The 22,870-nt window shown below is 53.5% G+C and overlaps 1 long non-coding RNA gene across 1 annotated transcript in view; it reads right to left on the bottom strand.

Moving 5' to 3' along the window:
* Positions 1-22,608, bottom strand: part of LOC117197279 (uncharacterized) — a 67,230-nt gene extending 44,622 nt beyond the window's left edge. Inside the window, exon 1 of the long non-coding RNA XR_007471853.1 lies at positions 178-22,608. This is a non-coding gene — a long non-coding RNA (uncharacterized LOC117197279). The remainder of the gene's footprint in view (positions 1-177) is intronic.
* Positions 22,609-22,870: the final 262 nt, after the last annotated feature.

Below are 22,870 nucleotides of genomic sequence, written 5' to 3'. Positions count from 1 at the left end.
AGACTCATGTCTGGATTTGCTGTGCCTTGGACAAGTTAAGGGCTGGATCTGGGACCCACTGCCCCTTACCTGCTTGGGTCAGCCGGGCCCCCTCTGCTCCGCCCAGTGGACTTCGCTGGGTAACTGGTGGAGGGTAGCACAGCATTCATGAAACAGCAGGAGGAAGACAGCAGTTACCTGCAGCCTGCGTGAGCTTGGGCAGCTGTTTGCAGGAAAGACAGCGCAGCAGGCAGACCAAGTTCAAGTGTGGGATCTGCTGCTCCTCGCTGTGTGACCTTGAGCAAGCTGCTACACTTCACTGGGCCCCCATTTCTTCATCTGTGAAATGAAGATGATCCTAATTCCAGTCTCGTGGGTGCTGGGGGCGTGAGAGGACTCGGGTGTGTCTGGAGCAAGGCACCCGGAGTCACCTTACACCCTTCTTTCACCCTCGCCCCCCGTTTCTGCTTCATAATATTTCTTGCATGTGAACACTGCCCGACAACCTGTTAGTGCCCAGTCAATGCTAAGGGCTCACCATCTCTCCCAGACTGACCACCTGGCGGGCTTCCCTCCCTCCCCTCTAACCCGTCCCTCACCCTCCAGGGCAGAGAGAGGGTTCTTTCTCATGTCAAAATCCCATCATCACATCGCTCCCCTGCTCAACAGCCTGCTGTGGCCCCTTGGTGCCCTCAACACGAGAAATCCATGCTCCTCCGTATGCCCCACGAGGACCCCTGGTCCCGGCCCAGCTGACCTCAGCATCCTGGTGGCCTCCTCCTTCATCACGCTCCAGCCTCTCGGATCTTTTTTCAGATCCTTAAACACGCTGAGCCGGTTCCTGCCCCAGGGCCTTTGCCCTTGTTGTGCCCTTTGCCTGGAATCTTCTGCCCCGGCTCCTTTTCCATGAGGCCACTTAAATGTCACCTCCCCAGGGAAACTGCTCCATTAAATTAGGTCCCCTGCCAGCTATTCGCCTGCTCTGAAAACCTTGTCAGTTTCCTTCATGACACCGCTTACAATTTGTCATAGTTTTATCTATTTGGGTTTACTGGAATGTGGCTATCTCACCAACTGACTGTGAGCTTTGGAGAACAGGGACTGGGCCTGGTTTGCTCATCATGGTGGCCCTGTGAGCTGATGTACAAGTAGCCACTTCAAATGGGCCAAATGGCCACTGTGGACGTGACCATGGAGGCACTGGGCGGGGGGTGGCCAGGGCGGAGGGGTGCTCTGGGCTGGCGACCATGCTTCTTGTCCCCCTCCCCGCTCCCTGCCAACTCCAGGGCCCCCCAAGGGATGTTTTCCTGCGTCTCCCTAATGGCCTGACATACAGGGTCCTGGTGATAAACCTCCCTCTGATAAAAGATGCAAAACTAACATCTGGTGGTTAATTAATAAAGAGCAGCCGTGTCTGGCTGGGGCACGCAGTGTGCTGATGCTGGCATTTTCTCCCGCCCCAAGAGATGCTGACGCTGTGAGTGAAAACGGGGGGAAAAGATCGATTTGGAGCGGGCCCTGCTGACAAGGCTCCTGAGGGGCAGGACACCCCCCTTGTCCCCTCTTTAGGGGGCTGATGCTTGGTCTTCCACTGAAGGGGAGTGGGTGGTGGGAGGGGGGAAATCATTTATTGAGTACCTATTATGTGCCAGCCCCTAATCTCATTCTTTCCTCCCAGAAGCCCTGAGAGGTCAATGTCTCTGTTGCCATTTACATACAAGGAAACCGATGTGCAAGTGCTTGTCTCAGAGCCTAGGCTCCTACTCCCTCACTAGGAAGCAGGGGTGCTGGGGAGTCACTGGGCGCGCTTGGCACAAGTGCAGACTCCAGGGCCCCAGCATCCAGGCTCTGCCGGTCCAGGTGGGGCCCAGGAGACGGTATTTGTAACAAGCACCCCATGGAATTTTGGAGCAGGTAGAATGGGCAGCTCACCTTGGAAAACACAGCTATTGCGAATACTATCGTTTACTGAGTACCGACCATATGCCAGGCCCCAGGCTAATCCCAATAACACTATAAGCAGGAAAGAGTGATGTCACCATTTGACAGACACGGCCCAGAGAGGGGAAGGGTTTTGATCAAGGCCACACAGCCAAGCAGACAGGCTCCAACCCAGATCCTCTGACTGCCCCTGGCCCCAAGGCTTCCCAGCTGTCTCCGCTTGGCCTCTTGGGAAGAGAAAGGACCCAGCTTCCCAGCTGCAGCAATCACCAGCCAGGACTGGGCCACTGAAATATTAATTGAGCTAATGTTTCAGTTACTACTTGGGAAACCTTGGAAGGCCTGGCCCCCAACCTCTACTGAATGTGAACGCCAGGGTGACCTTAAGCAAGCGGGTGGGGGGCCCCACCTGGTTCCCCAGGCTTCTGGGGACAGGCAAGTGGCTACTACAAGTCTTATTTGAAGGGGATGGGGGGAGTGGCAGCTGGGCTGCTCTCTGCGTTGACCAGGAGGCCACAGGGGTGGGGGAGAGTGGAGAGAGGTCAGCAAGGTGGGCCGGAGGCTCCAGAGGGGGCAGACAGAGGGCTGTGTGAGATTGAGATTGGAACAACCCATGTCTGAATCCCAGCTCCTTCTCGATCTCTCTGTGGGGCTATGGAGGGTCTCGCCTGCAAACAGCACCTAAGGGATCTCCCAGAGCCATGGTGAGGAGAAAGCCAGGCGCTGGCTGTGGACTGAGTCTGGGGGGCAGCCCAGAGCTACCAAGAGGCTTGGGTTTCAGGCCAACAGGTTCAAACCTTAGGCTCACAGCTTTTGAGCTGCATGAACAAGTCGCCTCACCTCTCCAGGCTTCGGCTTCCCCATCGCCTCTGCTCACAGGGTTCTAATGAGAGTTAAATGATATAAAATGCTGAGCACAGGGTCTGACACAGAATAAAAGCCGACATGCTATTGCACAACAGGTGTGCGGCTGCCTTATTACTACTACTCATAGTGTTATATTGAGAGCACGTGAGTGCACGCTGCTTCCCTATTTTGGGGTTTCCCTGTCCCTGCTGAGCCCAGCCAGCGCTCCTTGTGGCCCCCCTGCTCCAGGGCCCCCGCTTGCTTGCTCGTCTCTGAGGGGTGGCATGGTCATCCACCATGGGAGGGGGCACCAGCCAGCCCGGAATCTCTCGGCATAATTGGATGGTTACCGACTTGCCCTTGTGACTCCGGTCCACAGACAGGATAACGCACCCGGGGGCTGAGCCGACTCCCATCTTGGAGACCTCCCGGCACCTGGGAGGGCGGCCAGATGAGGCTGGGAGTTGTGGACTCGTGGGGGTGATAGGATGTGTGTGTACTTGGGGTCCCTGGCTCTGTGTCATCTTGGCCAAGTCCCTTATCCCTTACCCTCTCTGAGACTCAGTCTCCACCTCTCAAGTCAGCTCCTGTCTGTGACTGGGGTCAGAGACAGGGTAGGTTTGGGAGGGAAAGGAGCCTGGCTTGGGGCTTATGCGAGGCTCCTCCCCCAGCCCTAGCCCGTGCCCCGTCCTGAGCCCCTCTCTGTCCTGCCTCCCTAATCACAGCAGCTAACATTCGCTGCTTGCAAAGTAGATCTTAGCATCAACCCCATTTTCCAGCTGGGCAAACTGAGGCTCAGAGAGGTAAGGTAACAAAGGAGACCCACAATAAGGAAGTATCAGATCCTGGCCTTGAACCCACGACTATCTGACTTCCTTCCACCCCATGTTCCTACCCTCCCTACCATCCTGCCGTCCTTTCCACTCCATCTTCCCCTTGGCCTGGACCAGAAGTCGGGGAGACCCTCCCATTTCCTGCTTTCCTAGCCACCCCATTTCCTCCTCCGCCCCCTTTCATTCCTGCCCTGGGCAATCAGTTTCTTCAGATATGATTTGGGATTCTAATGAGCGGAATGATTTGGCATTTAAATAATTATCCACTCCCTGTTAGTGGTGCTGAGTCGGGAGAAATTTCCGAATCTTATTTATGAATATGGCTTTTCTCCCTCTCCGGGTGGAGATTTCCCAGCCCACCCCCCTCCCAGCGCCTCCTCTCTCAAATGACTTTTCAGCACATGTTTCCAAGGGGAGCTCCCCCCACCCCACAGAGCCCCTAAGTGCCTATTAACAACTTGCCTCTTCCGCTATGAGCCCCCCTCCCGTTCACGCCCCCTTTTATCTTTACATTTCAATATCATTATAAATCCTAGTGTTATTCAAATTGCATCAATTATTCAATTTCTCCTCCCCGAGTGGAGGCAACAGCTTCCCAGTGGCTGAGCAGGAAAAAGCAGAGGCCTTTCAAGGAGGGTTAGAAATTCACGGGGGATTTGGCTGTGTTCCATTAACCTGGGCTCTTTGGCTCCTACAAACCATGGAATTGATTAAACCACACATGCAGTTTCAATTTGGTTTGGGGAGAACGCCTGCTGCTGAGAAGCACTGAAGAGACGGTTTGGAAGAGAAAATGCTTTTGCTGCCCTATGATACTCATTCGGTGACCATTTATTGAGTTCCTGCTATAAGAGCAGCCACCATTTATGGAACACTTACTGTATGCAAGATGTCACTTGAAGGTCTTTATAGAAGATACCTCTGTTACCCAGCAAGTGCTGGCTGCCTGATGCACGTAGGAGCTGATACTGTGGCACCAGCTTTTGAGGAAAGAAAGAGCTTCACTGCGAGGTCGACCTGCAAGGAAACAGGAAGCAGGGCTCAAATCTCTCTCCTCAATCCAGGCTTCTGGGTGAAAGTTAACGGGTTAAGGGAACTTCAGACTTGGAAGCTGATTGGCTAGTCTCGAATCAGTCCAAATAAGCTACTGCTGGAAGCCAGAGTCTCCTGATTGAAGGACTTCTCGTTTCGTAAAGGGCTCCGCTGGCAACGTTTCTATTCTTTAAGTTCCGTCAGCTGAAGATTCCTGGTTCCGGGGTCATCCTGGAGACATGCGTTCCCATTTTGCACATGCGCAATGCTGTCTGTAAAAATAACTCCAGGTTAGATTAATCAACAACCCATTTTAAGGAAGCAAAATCAGTTTAAGCTGGTCAGTGTTTTACACGCTGTTTCACCACCTCTAATTTTCGAGAACCTAGAGGTAGTTATTTCTATAACCATCCATTTTACAGATGAGGAAACTGAGGCTCAGAGAGGGGTGGTCTCGAGCCCAAGGCTGCGCAGAGGTGGAGACTGGTTTTGTCTTCAGGGCTGGGCCGCTTAACCATTATGCCATCAGCTATGGTTGTAGGGTTTGGGTGACCCCAAGGAATAGCTAGAGAAGGAAGCGAGGGAGTGGAAAGGAAAGAGAATTACTCTTGCCACAGGCCCTGTTTTTGAAGACTCACATGAGAAATGACTCATATCCCATTACCAAGAAAAGTTAATTTTTTTACCTAAGCAAGCAGTAGTTTCTCAGCTTATGGATACCAAGAGTCACATAATGGTTGTATTTCTCCCTTTGCTGTGGCTGCCAGGAAACTCTGATCCAGATGTGTGGCCCCCTGCTCACCACCATACAAGACTTTACCCCACCATCTTGTCATCCCGTCCTCTCATCTAGGTCTTTCCTGCATTGGCATTGCAGTGTGTATTTGTAAGCCACTTCTAAGCCTTTTTTGAAATGAGGCCAGATATAAGTGCCTTTAGAAAAAGACTTTTAAGCATCCGTTATGAACCAGGCATTTTACACAAGCTCTCATTTTAACCTTGGCAAAGCGTTTATTCTCACTTTACAGATGATGAAACGACCAGAGAGGCTATGTGAGTTGCCCAAGGACACACAGTAAGCGGCAGAACCAGGATGGAAACAAAGTCCGTAGGCCTCTTCTTCCCATGACTTAGGGGATATGAAGACCAAGAAATGTGGTTCCTCCCCAAACTCTGACATCCCTGCTCTAGATCTTGGTCTGGCAGGAAGATGTCACGGAAAAAGCACTCAATTACGAATCAGTAGACACGTGACCTTCCTCTCTCCAGGCCTCTGTTTCTCCACGGAACACTGTTGGGCTGCCCTAAAAGGCCCCATGTAGCTCTGACTTGCTATCACTCCTTTTCTGCCTGTTTTACTGGTGCCTCCACCAACATCCGAGCCCAGTTGCACCTCTGAGTCACAGCCACCACTCCCCGAGGCAGGTACACTCCCTGCGGAGTTGTGTCAACTGGTTCTCAGGGTTTCTTGATGCCACAGACAGGAGGAGGGGGCCGCCATGCTGATGACGAGGCTGTGACACGTACCTCCCACACCAGCCACCTGTGTGCTCTGTGATCCTGGGTCCCCAGGCAGGCAGCGCCTTCCTGGTAAGACAGGATCTCCCGGGATGGGGACAGAGGAGGGGTGAGAATGGCCAGAGGCTTAGATCTGGGTAGGACTCAGCCCCTTCCTGAACTCGAGGGTTCTAGAGGAAGGTCTGAACTCCTAGAAGGCAGGTGTCGGCATAGAGGTGGATGAAGGAGAGGCTCCCCAAGAGAAAGGGACCACACTTACCGAGCACCTGCTAAGTACATCACCTTCTGCCAGAGGCTACACCCTGGCAGTCCACAGATCAAATTCAAGCCACAAACGTGGTAGCTTTGACCCACCTTGTGTTTTAAAAAAGCTTAAATTAGTTTCTAACACTTACCAATAGGGATATCCTACATAAAATCGGGATTTAGGGTTCTCTTGAGAAGTAAGACTAGTTTGGGAAGTCTCCTTTACATCGTCTGCCTGGTCCCTGTGGGTTTCCAAGTGTCTGACCCACTCTTATAACCATAAATGCCTTCTGGGTGTTATTATCCCCATCTTACAGAAGAAGAAATTGAGTGCCTCAAGGCATCCATCCCACCAAGTCCCACAACAGGTTAGCACTGGGGTCAGGACTTCACCCCACCCCTCAACCCCCCAAGAGTCTACTGTTTTCACTGCCCCACACTCTCTCCCATCTAAGGAGGCTGGAACAAGCAGCCCCAGCAGCCTCCCTTTCCAGTGGATCTCTCTAAAGTCCTCTGTGCTCCTATCTGTACAATGAATGGCCTCTGAAGTCCTTTCCAGCTTTGATGTGGGGTGTGGCAAACTGAATGTGGCTTCCCTGGGCTTGGAACCAGGAAGCTAACCAATCAGCATGAGTGCTCAGGCTCTGTGCTAGGACCTTGAAACACACCATCTCATTTAACCCTCACAGCTTTGCAGGAGGTAGGTTCTACTATTATACCCATTTAACAGATTAAGAAACTGAGGCTCTTCCATCACTCTCAGTGGTCCAGCCCCTCTGGCTTCTTTTTAGCTCTTGGATGGTGTCCTGCACCTTTCCTGCCTAAGGGCCTTTGCCCATGCTGTCCCCTTTGCCTGGAATGCCTTCCAACCTCCCCCATGCAAGCTTTCATCATCCTTCAGGTCTTCCCTGATTCTCTGAACAAAGTCTGGCTCCCCCTGTTATTGCCTCTGAGAGCTCCCTGTACACTTCATAGTATAAATAATGACAGTAACTCGAGCTAAGGCTTATTGAGCACTTTCCATGAGCCAGTCTCTGTTCTAAGCACTTTAATTACATAATCACAATCCTCTCACAACCCTCTGAAGTGGCTATGGTTATTACCCTCATTTTACAGATGAGGTCATTGAGGCACAGAGAGGTTAAGTAACTTGCCCAAGGTCACACAGTTAGTGTCGACATTTTTTAGGTTGTATGACTGATTGACATCTTCAGGGACTATGTCCTGGGGAACCTGTTCTTGATAAATAAATATCCTTTAAATGAACGAACACACTAGGACTATGGCTCCAAATTTCATGTCCATAGCCATGAAAGTATATGACTGTCACCTTCCTCCCCTGTAAGTGTCTCAACACTGGGGCTGCCCCCAGCTCCCATCTGATTACAGGGTAGCACTGTGTTCACAGGACTTCCCCACCTCTGCCCTCTTTGTCCCCAGGGAGAAAGAGAAAGGGGCAGGTGGGATTCAGCACCACGGATAGCACCTCCCTGCTTATAACAGCTCCCCTCCGAGGCTGGGGCTGCGAACTGGCCTCTGGGAAATTCCCAAGGAGACCCCGCCCCCTGGCTGCCTCCTTCCTCGCTGCCCTCCCCCTCGCCAGTTTACTGCCAATGACATTCAGATAAATGGCTGCTGTCAGCCAGGCCGGTCCCACGGAAAGGCGTGTCGGGTGATGTATGGCACAGGACTCACTGCTCAGGAGCTCCGAGTGGGGTTCTCCCCTATCCCCATCAGCCCCCAACCCCAGGCTACATCTGGGCTTTGGTATCCCCCTCCTCTCCAGCCCTGGGGATGAGTCCCCTGTCAGACACAATTACTATGGTCTTTAATCACACGCTGTTAAGACCCTGGCCCACTCCCCTACTCTCTGGGCTGCTATGCAACCCCAAACCCAGCCTCCATTCCTGTCTGCCCTAGGTATGCCCTCCTGGATTATTCAGGGGCTCAGGGAGGAGACCCAGCCCAGCCCAGCTCACCCACCAATAGGGCAGCTAATAAAACCCTGGTTTATGATCCCTTCACTTGACTCATATGATGTGGAGAGACTGGGGCATGTAATGAAGTTGCTGCCCCTTGGGACCCTTGCCCCTTGGGGAGGATGGAGGTATGTGAAGCCACTCTGTCCTCACATGTCAGGGGGCACCAAAATGCCCTCTCCTGCCCTTGGCCTTCTGCCAGCTGCCAGCTTTGGCACCAGGTTTGTCATCTATAAAATGGGATTAATAATAATAGCTAACACTTACACAGTACCGTTTAAATGCTTCCTAAGCTGTTAACCCCCTGCCATAATATTTAAAAGTAGGGGCCAAAGCATTCAATTGCATACAGTTCAAAGTCACGTGTGATGTTAACCAGAGGACTAGCGCCAGACAACAGAAATTTACTCTCAGGACTCTGGAGACTGGAAGTCCAAGACCAAGGTGTGGCAGGTTTGATTTTTCAGAGCCTCTCTCCTTGGTTTGGAGACAGCCATCGTCTCCTCCCTGTGTCTTCTCATGGGCTTCCCCCTTGTGTGTATCTGTGTCCTGATAGCTTCTTATAAGGACACCAGTCATATTGGAGTGGCTGTGACCCATATGACCTCATTTTACCTTAGCTCCCTATGTAAAGGGTCTATCTCCAAATGTACTCACATTCTGAGGTACTGGGGGTTAGCACTTGAACGTACAAATTTTTAGGGGGACACAATTCAGCCCATAGCAGTGCCCCACCATATCCCCTCACCCTTACCACCTGGGTGCACCTTAATCCAGCCTCTAGCTACCAGTGTGTGAAGCCTGCTTTGTCACCTGTAGGCCAAACCGGGGGATTCATGTCCTCTGGAGCAACCCCAGTGGTGATGGGAGTTGATCTGTAAATACCCCAGCTGCCAGCTTCTTGAGCTGGCGTGTTCCCAGCTGCATCCCAGAGCTCCCTCGCAAGTTTACGCCCCACTCGCCACAGTGACAGCTGGGCTTTATAACACGCCTTTTATTGGCGGCCTCCTGCCCTGCCTCACTTCCCCACTCTCCTCGTGGTGTGAGCTTCATTTCCAAAATAAACGACTTGCAGGCTTGCAAATCCCTGTCTCAGGGTCTGGGGAGCCAGCAGTTGGGAAGGGTGACGGGTCCCTTTGCATCCACGGGAGCTTGGGGGTCGTGAGGACTGTTGACAACCATCCCTGGAAAGGGGCAGGCCAGCGTGAATGGGGTCCTGCTGATAAAGCAATAGTTACACCTACTGTTTATAGGTTGCTTTCTCTTCCCCAGGCATTGTGCCCAGCACTTTACCGGCCTCCTCTTCTTAAGCCCCACCTACAGTTCTATGTGAAGCAAATACTACGCTTAGCCCCTCTTACAGATGGGAAAACGACGCTCAGAGAAGTTGAGTTACTTCCCTGAAGATGCAGAGCCAGGTTCTCAACCAATACTCTATCAACTGCGCTGTAAGACTGGGACCTCTGTCCCAACTGCACAGAATGGCAGGTGCCCAGGGTCCCCTTGATGATGGCTGGGGCCATCAACTCCCCTCCCATGGCTACCCCCCACAGCTGGGACCCGTTATCTGTTTTGCGCACGGCCTGCGCCCGTCAGGGTAATGGACTGTGCTTGTCCTAGCGGAGGTGGCCTCTGGCAGGGATGATGTATGAGGCGCTATTGTTTGATATGAATGCATTAGGCGACATTCCCGATAAAGACTTTACCAGCAGAGCTGCACTTGCTGGCAGCAGCCCCTGTGGAGGTAGGGGGGCAGAGGCAGAAGCCCCCATCAAGCAGGGCTCCGGGGGACCAGCCCCCTTCAGGGAGGCAGAGACCAGGTCACTCTTGCTTTCAAAATTCTGGGTCCTGGGGCTTCCCTGGTGGTGCAGTTGTTGAGAGTCCGCCTGCCAATGCAGGGGACACGGGTTCTTGCCCCGGTCCAGGAAGATCCCACATGCCGCGGAGCGGCTGGGCCCGTGAGCTATGGCCACTGAGCCTGTGCGTCCGGAGCCTGTGCTCCGCAATGGGAGAGGACACAACAGTGAGAGGCCCGCGTACAGCAAAAAAAAAAAAAAAATTGTAGGTCCTGAGATGCACGTCTTACCCCCTTACAAGCAGCAGAGTGTAGCCCGTGGGTCTCACACTTCAGAAAGCATCAGAATTGGCTTGGGAGCTGACTAAAAAGGCAGAGTCCTGGGTCTCAACTCAGATCCATTAAAACAGAATCTCCAGAGTGAGGCCTGGGATCCTGCCTTTGCAAACCAGTTCCCTCAGTGCATCTAATACAGATGGGCCAGGGCCCAGACGTGGTCTATGAAATGGTCTGGGATGAAGCGAATGGAGTTTAAAGTCAGAAACCCCTGGATTTGAGTCTGGGCTCCTCTGAGAAGCAGCAGGGAAATCTTAGGCAGGTCACTCAGGCTCTCAGTGCTGCGACTCCCCTCGACAAATAAGCCTCAGTTTCCCAATCTGTAACGTGGGCACAGAGGCGATACCCACCGTGGCTACCTCCCAGGGCTCAAGGGGACACACCCTGCCTGTGCTCCGTCCACATACTCACGATTCCCAGGGGCTGGCAACGTGGACCCTCTACATCTTCCCTGGGGGTCTTCTGAGGACACCACACGTGTGTTCAGACTGATGCTCCAGGGGATCCCAGGCACCCTATGAGGAATGGGGAGCCCTTTTGAGGGTTAGAAGATCCTTCAAAGCATCTACTCAGGGGCTTCCCTGGTGGCGCAGTGGTTGAGAGTCCGCCTGCCGATGCAGGGGACGCAGGTTCGTGCCCCGGTCCGGGAAGATCCCACATGCCGCGGAGCGGCTGGGCCCGTGAGCCGTAGCCGCTGAGCCTGAGCGTCTGGAGCCTGTGCTCCGCAACGGGAGAGGCCACAGCAGTGAGAGGCCCGCGTACTGCAAAAAAAAAAGCATCTACTTCATGAATCCTTTATGTTGAGTGGGGCAGGGAGGGGGCATCTGTCATTTGCACGTTCAGGATGTGGAGGTGAATGGAATCCAGATGCTGCCCCCGGGGACATCTACCATGGGGGGAGGGGTCCTCCCCTGGGATGCCATCCCTGGGGACAACCTGGAGGGTCCCAACAGAGACAACGTGACCCAGGGCTCTGGGAGGCCCAAGGTCAGAGAGGTCAGGTACACGCAGGAGGGGGAGATGCAGAGAAGATGCCCCAGAGAAGGAGGTGGGGTTTGTGTGGATTTGAAGCAAGAGTGGCTTCAGCCATACAGGGGGGATCCCATGTCAAAGTCAAGTCTCTCCAGCCCCATCATTCATTCATTCATTCATTCAATAAATGTGGACTGAGCTCCTACTCTGTGTCAGGCTGTCTTGGGTACTGGGAGTATGAGGGTTATTTTTATGTGTCCACTTGCCTGGGACCAAGGGTACCCAGACGTTTGGTCAAATATTATTCTGGGTGTATCTGTGAAGGTGTTTGCGGATGAGCTTAACATTTGAATTGTGATCTGAGGACAGCAAACTGCCCTCCCCAATGTGGGTGGACCCCAACCAATCCACTGCGGGCCCGAAGAGAACAAAAAACTGAGTGAAAAAGATTTGTCTCTCTCTCTGCCCGACTGTCTTTGAGCTGGGACATCCATCTTCTCCTACCTTCCAACTCAGACTCGGACTGGAACTTACCCCATCAGCTCTCCCGGGTCTCCAGTTTGCTGACTGTAGGTCTTAGGACTTGTCAGCCTCCATAACTGCATGAGCCCACACACACACACACACACACACACACACACACACACACACGCACACACATCTCCTATTGATTCTGTTTCTCTGGAGAACCTTAATACAGTGAGAAAGTCCCTGCCCCCAATTTGCTGACACTCCAGAGGGGACAGGCAGACATGGAGCAAATAAAGATAGAAAATGTCACAGGTTGGCCCCCAAGGCCGAGAGTGATCTTACTGCTGCCCCAGCCTCGTTTCCTGCTCCCCGCCCCCCATCACTGTGCAGGCAACAGCTCACTTAACTTCATGCAGATTTCTAAACCTAAAGGTCAGCTCTAGCCTGTCCCTCTGCCTGGAATGTTCTTCCGTGTTAATTAGGTTTCAGCCCAAGGGTCGCCTCTCCTGGTCCTATCCTCCACACCCAACCACACCGCAAGCAGCCACCTCCCTACACCCCATGATCACTTCTAATCCTAATAACCTTGCAAGGGGCTCTTCTCTGAAACAAACAAACTAACTAACAGGGAAACTCACAAAACATCAAGTGAGGAAAATCTTGACCTCTTCCCCACCTTAGGTACGAACTCTATGTCTCACAAGTAAAATGCAGCCTGGTCTCACTGCTGCTTTTCATCAATACTAGGATGCGCGTTTCTTCACCTTTGAACGTCTCTGAAATCCGGGTGCACCTTACAGTAGCTGTGGCCTCCAGTCCCACTCCCTTCAACCCCCTACCCCCTGCTGCCAGGCAGCAGTGACGGTGGAATTATCATTGCCCGCGTGTCCTAACCCCGCCAGAGCCACTGCTATTGTTGTCACTCATCTACTGGGTTTAATCACCATCTAAGTATCTTCAAACCAGGATGGCAAAATGTTGGTAAGTGTTGAGGTTGGAGGATGGGGTCGTGGGAATTCATTATTCTATTCTTTCCCCTTCATTATGTGTTTAAAGGCTTCCACAATAAAAAGGACAACATTTCCCCCCAAATAATAATAACCGTGCAAATATCGGAGGCTCTGCTTTGGAGATGATAATGCAGAGGATCCGAGAGGTTAAGAAACCTGCCTAGACTCACCCAGCCAGTGCATAAGCGCTGGGGCCAGGATTCCCTCAGGTCTATTTCATTCTCGGGGACATGCTTTTCCTAGTCGAGCCTCCCCAAAAAGCTGTTCCTCCAGACATCTCAGTGCTTCCCCACCTCTGCACCGCAGGGTCCTCAGCCAGGATGACCAGCTACCCCAACTCTGCGTGCTGAGAACCTGCCCATCTTTCAATCAATAGTCATTCAACAAACACGTACAGGCGCAAGCAATTGTGGTGTGCCTGGCACTGCGCTGGGAGCTGGGATTCAGCATGAACCAGACAGACATGGTCCCTGTGCTCGGGAAGCAAATTTCCAAACGCCACCCTCTGGAAACCTATCTCTTTAATCTCTTAGGACGCCAACCAAGTTGGCGTCCAAGTAATCTCTTAGTTTGCTACCAAGTTCAGCTGTTCCACGGCTGCCCCCCCCTGCACTGGAGAGCGAGCACCTTAGGGTCAGGGACTGCCCCACTCATCTCGTGTCCCCAGTGCCTGGTGCAGAGACTGGATTGTAGTAGGTGCTCATGAAATGGCTTGTGAAATTGAATGAATGAGTAGGTGGGTAAGCGGCTGTGCGTGTCAAAGCGCTGGTCCCTGTATACAGTAGGTGCTTAAGCCTGGAGGATGACTACCCATGGTGGCCCTGCTGATTGGGGCAGGAGGGGGAAAGGAGGTTCTGGTTCCTACACTTTGATCTTGGGTTGTGGCTGCCTCCCCTCACTTTCACACACACACGCACACGCTGACACTCTGCACACACGTATTCACGTATTCACACTCATGCACACACAAGTGCAACACCCTTTCTTGATCAGGTGCAGGGTGACACAGTGAAGACGAGGAAGAGTCGAAGCACCTGGTTCGGGTCCTGGTATAGATGCCTCTTAATGGTACGATCTCAGCCCCTCAGTTTGTTCATCTGTAAAATGCGCATGATACAAACCACCCTCACAAGGACATGGTCAAGGTTAGATGAAGGACAATGACTTAATTTATGTAAAGGTCTGGTCCACGGTGGCCCCTTGCTCCCCACCCCCACCACTGGCTGGCTCTGGGACCCCCAGTGTGGGGTGGGAGGGAGGGAGCATGGAGAAGGGTGTGAGGCCACACCGGCCCTTGCTTGTGCACCCGCCCATGGCCTCTTCGCCACTTGGTCTTGCCCTTACCTTCCTTCACCCCCGGAGGTGCCCCATCCCTCCTTCTCCACCCTTCAAATTTTCTCCTGTCTATGTCCACATCTCTTAACACCCCAATTCCACCATCTATGAAGAGAATCCTGGGTCCCATGTGTCCCAAACACGAACACATTTCAGCAGAAGCTTCTAAACACGGCGATGCTATCAGTGAGGGTTTCAGGCACATATGGGACCAGCTTCTGCCCTCCTGCCCACGCCAAGCCCACCCAGCGTTCGGCAGGAAACAGACTGCAGCATGGCGGCTGCAGATGTGATTGTTAGAGCTAATTTATGCTCCGTTTACATGGGCTCCAGATGTCACAAGCTCCTCTGTGGGTTTATCCAAATGCCAGGGAAGGTAGGGAAGGGCTGGGGGCCGAGGCTGCAGCCCCTTCCCCCCAGCCTGCCTGCTTTCCTAGTCCAACTCTGAGGGCAGCATTCCAACACGTGGACCCTGGGCACTCACACCCCCTGCTGAGCCCCAGCCCTGTCCCCCAAAGCTTCTGCCACATGTTTTGGTCATAGACTGTAAGCTTTGTGAGACTAGGAGCCCCATGCCTGGGCTGGCCCCAGTGCCCATGAGTTGCTTATTAAATGTCTCTAGTAATGAGCTGCTAAAAAAAAGGGGGACTTCCCTGGCGGTCCAGTGGTTAAGACTCCACGCTTCCACCGCAGGGGATGCAGGTTCGATCCCTGGTCGAGGAACTAGGATCCTACACGCCGCGTGGCACGGCCGAAAGAAAAGAAAAAGAGCTGCCGGCGTGCCAGTGGCTGTAGTGGGTAGAATGGTGTCCCCACCCTCAAAATACAAAACCCCTAGTACCTGTGAATGTGACTATATTTGGAAATAGGGCCTTTGCAAGTGTCATCAAGTTAAGATGCGCTCACACTGAATTGGGGTGGGCCCTAAATCCAATAATTGGTGCTCTAAGTCGGCACACAGACACAGAGAGGAGAACGCCGTCATGACAGAGGTAGAGACTGGAGTGATGCGGCTAGACTCCAAGGGACACCAAGGGTTACCAGCAACCACCAGAAATTAGGACAAAGGCGTGGAATGGTTTTGACCGCAGAGCTCCAAGAAGCAACCAACACCGTTGACACCTTGATTTCAGACTTCTGGTCTCCAAACCTCCGAGAGAATACACTTCTGCTGTTTTAAGCCACTCACTTCATGGTACTTGGTTACAGCCGCCCTAGGACACTAAGACAGAGGGGATGAGGATGAGTTGCCCAGTGAGGCAGCCCAGCCAAGGCTGCTTCCTTCCAGGCTCCTGAGGCCCCTCCGACAGGCCTCTGTCCCAGGTGGGGCTGCCCCTGTCCCCAACCTGGAGGACCAGCCCAGCCCCTCCCCAGTCTCCTTGGGAATCTCAGGCTTGTCCCCTCCATCCATTCTCCACCCAGACACCAGGAGAATCTTTCCAACTCCCAGCCTGGTGTCTTCATCCACTCCCACCTTCCATTCACTCCTCCACCCACTGCCATCTGCTCTGGGCCCCCATCCCCTGAGAATGCTCTCCTCTACCCTGGGATGTGCACCAGCCCCACTTCACAGGCCTCTCTGGGAAACCAGACACTGTTCTAACTCCCTCCTCCCTGCGAGTCTGAGATTCCTTCTTTCTCGTTCTCCTCCTGCCTCCCCAGATGTGACTGCTTGGCTGTCTGCCTGTGCAGCTGCCTCCCTTCCTGCCTGCCTGCCTCTGAATGCAGGTGCTCCCCAGGGCTCTGCCTTCTCCCTCTTTGCTTCTCCTCCCACACTTGGTGGTGGTGGTCATGATGGTGATGGTGATGGTAGTGGTCATGGTGATGGTGATAGCGGTCGTCATGATAGTGATAGTGGGGATGACGGGAGATGTTGGTGGTAATGATGGTGATGATAGTGGTGGTCATGATGGTCATGATGGTCATGATGGTGATGACGGTGGTTGTGATAATGGTGGTAGTGGTGATGGTGATAGTGGTCATGTTGGTGGTTGATGGTGATGACGGCGGTGGTCGTAATGGTGATGGTGGTGATGATGGGGGTGGACGTAGTTATGGGGATAGTGGTGCTGTTGTTAAGAGAGTCTTTCAACACAGAAAGTGCACTAGGCCAGGCTGTGTTGAAGACTTCGTTTTCACAGGCACTAACGCACGGTGTTTTTGCATCTTCACCTCTCTCGCGCGCATCTTTCCTCCCTTTCTTACACACACACACATGTGTATACACACTACTTTAATTTTCTAGGGCTGCTATAACAAAGCATCGCAAGCTGGAAGTCTTAAAATGACAGAAATGTGTTCTCACAGCTCTAGAAGCCAAATGTCCAAAAGCCAGATGTCAGCAGAGCCGTTCTCCCTCTAAGACGCTGGGCGGAATCCTCCCTCGTCTCTTCCTACCTTCTGGTGGTGGCCCTGAATCCCTGACTTGCAGCTGCATCACTCCAATCTCTGCCTCTGTCGTCACAAGGCATTTCCCTTGTGTGTCTGTGTCTTTTCTCCTCTTCTTAAAAGGACACCAGTCATATTGGTTTACGGCCCACCCTGATGAGCTCACCTTAACTTTTTTTTTTTTTTTTTTTTGGCCATGCTGCGCAGCCTGCAGGATCTTAACTCCCCGACCAAGGACTGAATCCGGGGCCCCAGCAGTGAAAGCGCCGAGTCCTAACCACTGGACACCAGGGAATTCCCTGGTCTCACCTTAACTTGATTATATCTGCAAAGACTCCATTTCCAAAAAGGTCACATTCACAGGTGTTGGGGGTTAGGACTTCACATATCTTTTTTTGGTGGGGGACATAATTCAACCCACAACACACACATGCGTGTGCACACACGTACACACACACACACACACACACACACACACACACACTTCTCTGCACCTTTCTCTCAGGCTTCTATCATTTTCATACCCCATCCCTCGTACTATCAAACCTTTGCCTTTGGTTCCTCTTACCTTGTCTGTTTTCCTGTCTTTCCCTCCCTTTCTCCATTCTTTCTTACAACCTTTAAGCCGCTCTTGGTCAAGGAACTGGAGGCACAGAGACAGAGGTGGCACCCGTGGTGCCTGTCTTCAAGGAGCTCACTGTCTAGAAAGGAGAGTGAGGTTGCACAGGCCACTGGCCACACAGCCTCAAGAGGGCTTTGACAGGGACTCAGGGGGCTGAGGGCACAGCTGATGCACCCAGCCAGCCTGTCCTTGGTCCTCTGTGCCCCTCCTCACCTCCAGGCCTATCTCATCTTCCTCCCAACTCCACTGCTCAGACACCCATCTGGTCGGTCCCCCGGGTCAGCGAAGGCTTCTGGGGGACGTGCACCACCCCCCACTCGCGCATGCGCACCTCCCACCCTCCCACTCCTTCTAAGCATCTCTCATTAAAGGGGCTGAAGACTGCCCGGCCTGTCTCTGGGCTTTGCGCTGAAAGGGCTAAATGATATGCTGACACCTTAATTATGGCCCATTGTCGTGGAGCACTGTGGAAATTGTCTGAGTGATCCGCAGAGAATGGGTGCTAACAGGCCCCTCAGAGCCTTTGATTCCCTGTGGCATATTGGAAAATGACACAAATGATGGCTCTCCTCCAACCGCAGCCCCTGGGTGATGCGGGCGGACAGGCCCCCTCAAACATCTACCTGCGTGGTTGCCACAGGCAAGGGGTCAGGTGTCTCCCTGTGGTCTTGATCCTATAACCCCCTGATTCGGTCCACTGCTCAGCAATCTGCTGAGTCGGGCGTTGCACACGTAACCCCAACAGATATCCTCACCACAACCCAGCTGAGTGAGGACTATTATGCTCCCATTTTACAGGTGAGGAAACGGAGGTCTTGAGTGTTTAAGTCACCTCTCCCAGCTCACCTGCTTATGCAGAGCAGAGCAGGCAACCTGGCGTCCAGCCTGGGCTTCGGCCACCGCAAGACACTGCCACTGTACGGAGGGTGGCTCCTGGCTCAGAGGGGTGGGATTTCCCAAGATCACTTGGGCCATAGCAGATAGGGGCCAGGACCCAGGCCCCTCAATCCCACCCCACAATTTTTTCCACCAGGGCAGCAATTTGCCAAGTGTATCTGTGGAGAATGTTGACAATAATAATAACGCAATAGCAGCACCGACCTGTCGCTGAGGTTGACAAAGCACGGGCTCTGGGTCTTGCAACCCCAGGGGAATTTCAGCTCTGCAATCAATGGTGCCACCTTTGTGAGCTGGTTCAGGGAAAGGCCGGCCGTTGGGAAGCGGGGAGGCCTTGGTCCCACTCCCCTTCCCACCAGCCCACAGCCCACAGCCCACAGCCCACAGGGGCCAGGGGCCGATTCCCTGGCAGAACGGTGCCTGCAAATGGGGGGAGGGAAGCTAGGGCCCCCTCGAAGCCAGGCCTCTGACCACCTCCACCTTGGGGACACCCCTCCCTCTGCTACCACTTCTGGGTGGGCAAGGGGCAGGGCTGGGCATCTGATAATCTGGACTTTAAAAATCTGGCTGCTGTAGTGGAATCACAGGGGAGAGGCCTCCAACATCACTAATTGGCTCCGTTAGCTGGAAAAGGAGCGAGGGCATCTCTGCGCAGAAGACATACCCATTCGGCACCCCAGGATGGGCAGAACTTGAGGTCGGGACCCCAGAGAAGTGTGCGGGAGCTGACTGATGGGGACCAGCCTGGGAAGAGGGAGAGGGCAGCAGGAGAGCCGCCAGGTGCCCCCACAAGCTCTAGGGCAGGACCAGCCATGGACTCCGACTGTCGTCCCATTCTCCTCCCAGGGGACCCGCCCCCAGGTGAGGGAGGAGGGAGAGGCGGGAATGCCATCTGAAAAGCTCAGGCTCTGTGCCCTGTGCTTTCACAAACGCAGGGGCTGGATGTTATGCCCATTTCACAGATGGGGAAACAGAGTCTCCAAATCATGCATCCTGGCAAAATTGCCTAGTGCCCGCTTTGTGCCAAGGACTGTTCTGGGCACTGGGACCACATCAGGGGACAAGAAAGATCGTCCCAGCCCTTTGGGGACTCGCACCCACAAAAGGAACCTGGCTTCTTGTTGCTTCTCACGGCAGTCAGGAGGAGGCAGGACCAGGCTGGGAGCGGGTTGAGGGAAAGACTTCATCCGGCAGATGTGGGGACTGCAACTGTGACCCGGCAAGTGACTTCGCTTCCTGAGGCCTCTGTGTTCTCATCTGCAAAATGGGGGCCGTAATGACACCTCCCTCTCAGGGCGATATAGTCAATGCCATCAAGCCTGGCTCTTCCACCCCATCCCCTGCTGGCAGGGGTGGCAGTACTGGACAGTCGGCACGGCATCTCCAGGGCCCTTCCCACACCCAGCAAAGGAGAATGTTTCCTGTGAGCCTTCTTCCTACAGCCTTGTCATTTCCCGTGGCCCCCACCAACTCTGGGAGGCGCCTTGGTTGTCCCCGTTGGGCAGATGGTGAGCCCAAGGCTCAGAGACAGAGCGACTCTTGAGTTCCCGGCAGGTAGACGGGGACTGCTGTGCTCCCCTCTTGCTGGAGCTCCCACCCCTCCCACCACGTCTCAGCACAGTCCCTCTCTTGCCACCTAGAAGGCTGCCAAAAAGCTTCAGAGCTGCCAAAATGCCATCACGAAACCCAAGCATATTCTCCTCCTCAGGTTCTTTTTTCTTTTGGCCACACCACGCAGCTTGCAGAATCTCAGTTCCCCGACCAGGGATTGAACCCGGGGCCACGGCAGGGAAAGTGCCGACTCCTAACCGCTGGACCACCAGGGAACTCCCTCTCCTGAGTTTCCACCCCCGAGAAATGAAAACATGTGTCCACACCAAGAACTTGTGCACAAATGGGCAAAGCTGCATTATTCATAAAAGACAAAAGGCAGAAACGACTCAGATGTCCAGCAGCTGAGGAAGGGATAAACAAAATGTGGCCCATTGAGACAATGGAATAGTATTCAGCCTCAAAAAGGAATGAAACGCTGATACATGCTACAGTGTGGATGAACCCTGAAAACAGGATGCCAAGTGAAAGCAGCCAGTCGCAAAAGACCACGTGTTGTATGATTCCATTTATATGAAATGCCCATGCCCAGAATAGGCAAGTCCACGCGACAGAACGACTAGTGGTTGCCAGGGCTGTGTGTGTGTGTGCGCGCGTGCGCACGCGCTAATGAGCAGGGAGTTCCCTTCTGGGGGAAATGGTGAAACGTTGTAGAACTGTGGTGCTGGTTGCAATATCTGTACTCTGTGCAGATACTGCAAACCATTGAATGATACACTTCGAATGTGTGAATTATAACTCACTGAAGCTGTTCCCAAAACCCTGGTGAGTAGACCCCTGCCCAGTGTCTCTGCGATTCAGGCCCTGCACCTGAGCTGAGGGGAGAGCCCAGCTGGGGTACCCCCAGGCCTTCAGACTCCCCACCAAACCTGGGCAGGGCCTCGTGGCACAGCCCAGGGGGTGACACAGGGAATCGCCATACGAGTCGCTCTGGGCCCGTCCCTGAACCCGCGCGGCTGTTCAACCTTTATTCCCCATTCCAGGCTCAGTCCTGGAGCTGGGGACTTGGTGGGGAGCAAGAAACACTCCCTACCTCCAGGAAGTCGACAGACAGATGGAGTGGGGCTGACAAGTAGGCAGAAATGACAGCCCAGTGTGACTTGACATTGCTACAATCCCGGCAAGCACAGAGAGGAGGGCTCCTAACCCAGCCTGGGACCCGGACCATCTCCCAAGGAACGGGCGTGTAGGCAGAGATGGGAAGGAGCTCAGGGGTGGAAAAGTAGCCAGGCAGGGTGAAAGGGAGATGTGAAGGCCTAGAGGCTCAAGAGAGCATGGTGTATTCAGAAAAAGAAAGGGAGGGACAAGGGGCTGGGAGGGACGAGGAAGGACCCCTGGCTCTGTGAGGAAGGGGCTGGGAGGGTAGAGTTGGAGCAGCCCACAGGTCGGCCCTGAGCAGCCCCTTCCCAGAGGCAGAATCAGCTCCCGGCCATGTCCCCTGCCTTGTCTGCTTTTCCGGGCTGGGGTGCCTGTGACCCCAAAAGGGAGGGCATCAGCTCCGTACAGCTAGGATCCCCTAACCCGCTCCCCACTCAACTTCTATGTCCCCACCCCTGCCGCAGCTGCCTCTCCCATGCCCTGAGTGTTAATCAGAGCAGACGGAAAAGGCAAGACTTAATTTTAATGAGACATTGCCGGGATGTCTTAAGCTGCATTGAAAAGCCCCCAAGCTTCCCACGACAGGGGGACCCGTATTAGGCAGGGTAAATATTTACAGCTCCACCTGAAAAGCCAGGCCCATTTTTCACGCAGGATTTTAACAATATAGATCATGCCGAGAGTGAGACACAAATAAAGGGAAATGAAACCATGGGCGGCCGCAGCACCGGGCCCTGAATCATGGATATGAACCTGTCCCCAGCTTCTTGTTTTTAATTAAGAAGCCCTTTTTGGTAATTCCATTAAGAGGTGGCTGTGGTTCGAGAGTCTCTTGCTTGTTCTCTTTAAATTATGAAATGTCCCGTTGGCTGCTTCTAGTTTCAGGGGTCAGAGGACAGGAGACAGGGGACTATTAGGATTCAGGAGGGGACAGCTCAGGCCTGGCAGGGGTTCTGAGTCCTCATTGCCGTCCGCTTCTACTCTGCCCTAAGTCTCAGCCCCTACTGTGTGCCGAGAGCTTCTATCTCCATCATCTCTCTTGCTACCCACAATACCAGTGAGGTCAGGATGAGGGTGCCTAGTGTACGAGCAGAGGAAGCTGAGTCTCAGAGAGGGGAAGGGACGGGCCTAAAGTCACACAGCAAGTAGGAGGTAGAGCTGGAACTCGGGTCCAGGGCCACCTGACTCCAAGTCTCCTGCATTTCCACCTCTGCCAAGGATGGAGAGGGACTGCAGTCCTCATCCCACCCACTGGAAGGGCCTGGTGAGAGATGGGACACACTAGGACCTTGATCGGCACAGACCTGAGATCCAGGAAGAGGGGATCTCTGAGCACCTGTTCTGCCTGGAGGTTCAGGCCGGAAGATGGGGATTCAAAGCTTGGAGATGCACACTGCCTGCCCTTGAGGAACACACAATACCCTTCTCTCTGTTCATCTGCAGCTTACTTCCTCCTGGAAGCCTTCTCAGACTTCCCCAGCCATCATCCCTCCTTCCATCTGCCATTCCTCCATCCACCTGCTACCTAGACCCTAATGTGGTATTCATCCATCCACCCATCCATACTTCCACTCATCTGTTGTCTCCTTCAGCCGTTCATCCATCCGTCCATCCACCCACCCATCCTTCCATCCACCAGTCCTTCCACTCATCTAATCTCCCCTCCATCCATACATCCATCCACATATCACCCCACCCACTCACCCAGCCATCCTTTCACCCATCATGAAAAGGAACTAACACATCTCAAGCCATTACTACATGTCATTCAATGTGTCTCCCTCATCTAATCCCAACAGCACCTCTGCCAAGCAAAATCTACCATCTTCATCTTACAGATGGAGAACCAGAAGTTTGGAGATAAACTTAAGTTGCTTGCCCAGAGGGAACTGGAGAGCTACTTCGACATTTTCAGGCAAGGTAAGAGGCCACTTATGGTGGGGTGTTTGGGTCAGGAAAGA

The sequence above is a fragment of the Orcinus orca genome, chromosome 15 (assembly GCF_937001465.1).
Source record: "Orcinus orca chromosome 15, mOrcOrc1.1, whole genome shotgun sequence".
Taxonomy (NCBI): Eukaryota; Metazoa; Chordata; class Mammalia; order Artiodactyla; family Delphinidae; genus Orcinus; species Orcinus orca.
This window is presented reverse-complemented; position numbering and strand designations above follow the sequence as displayed.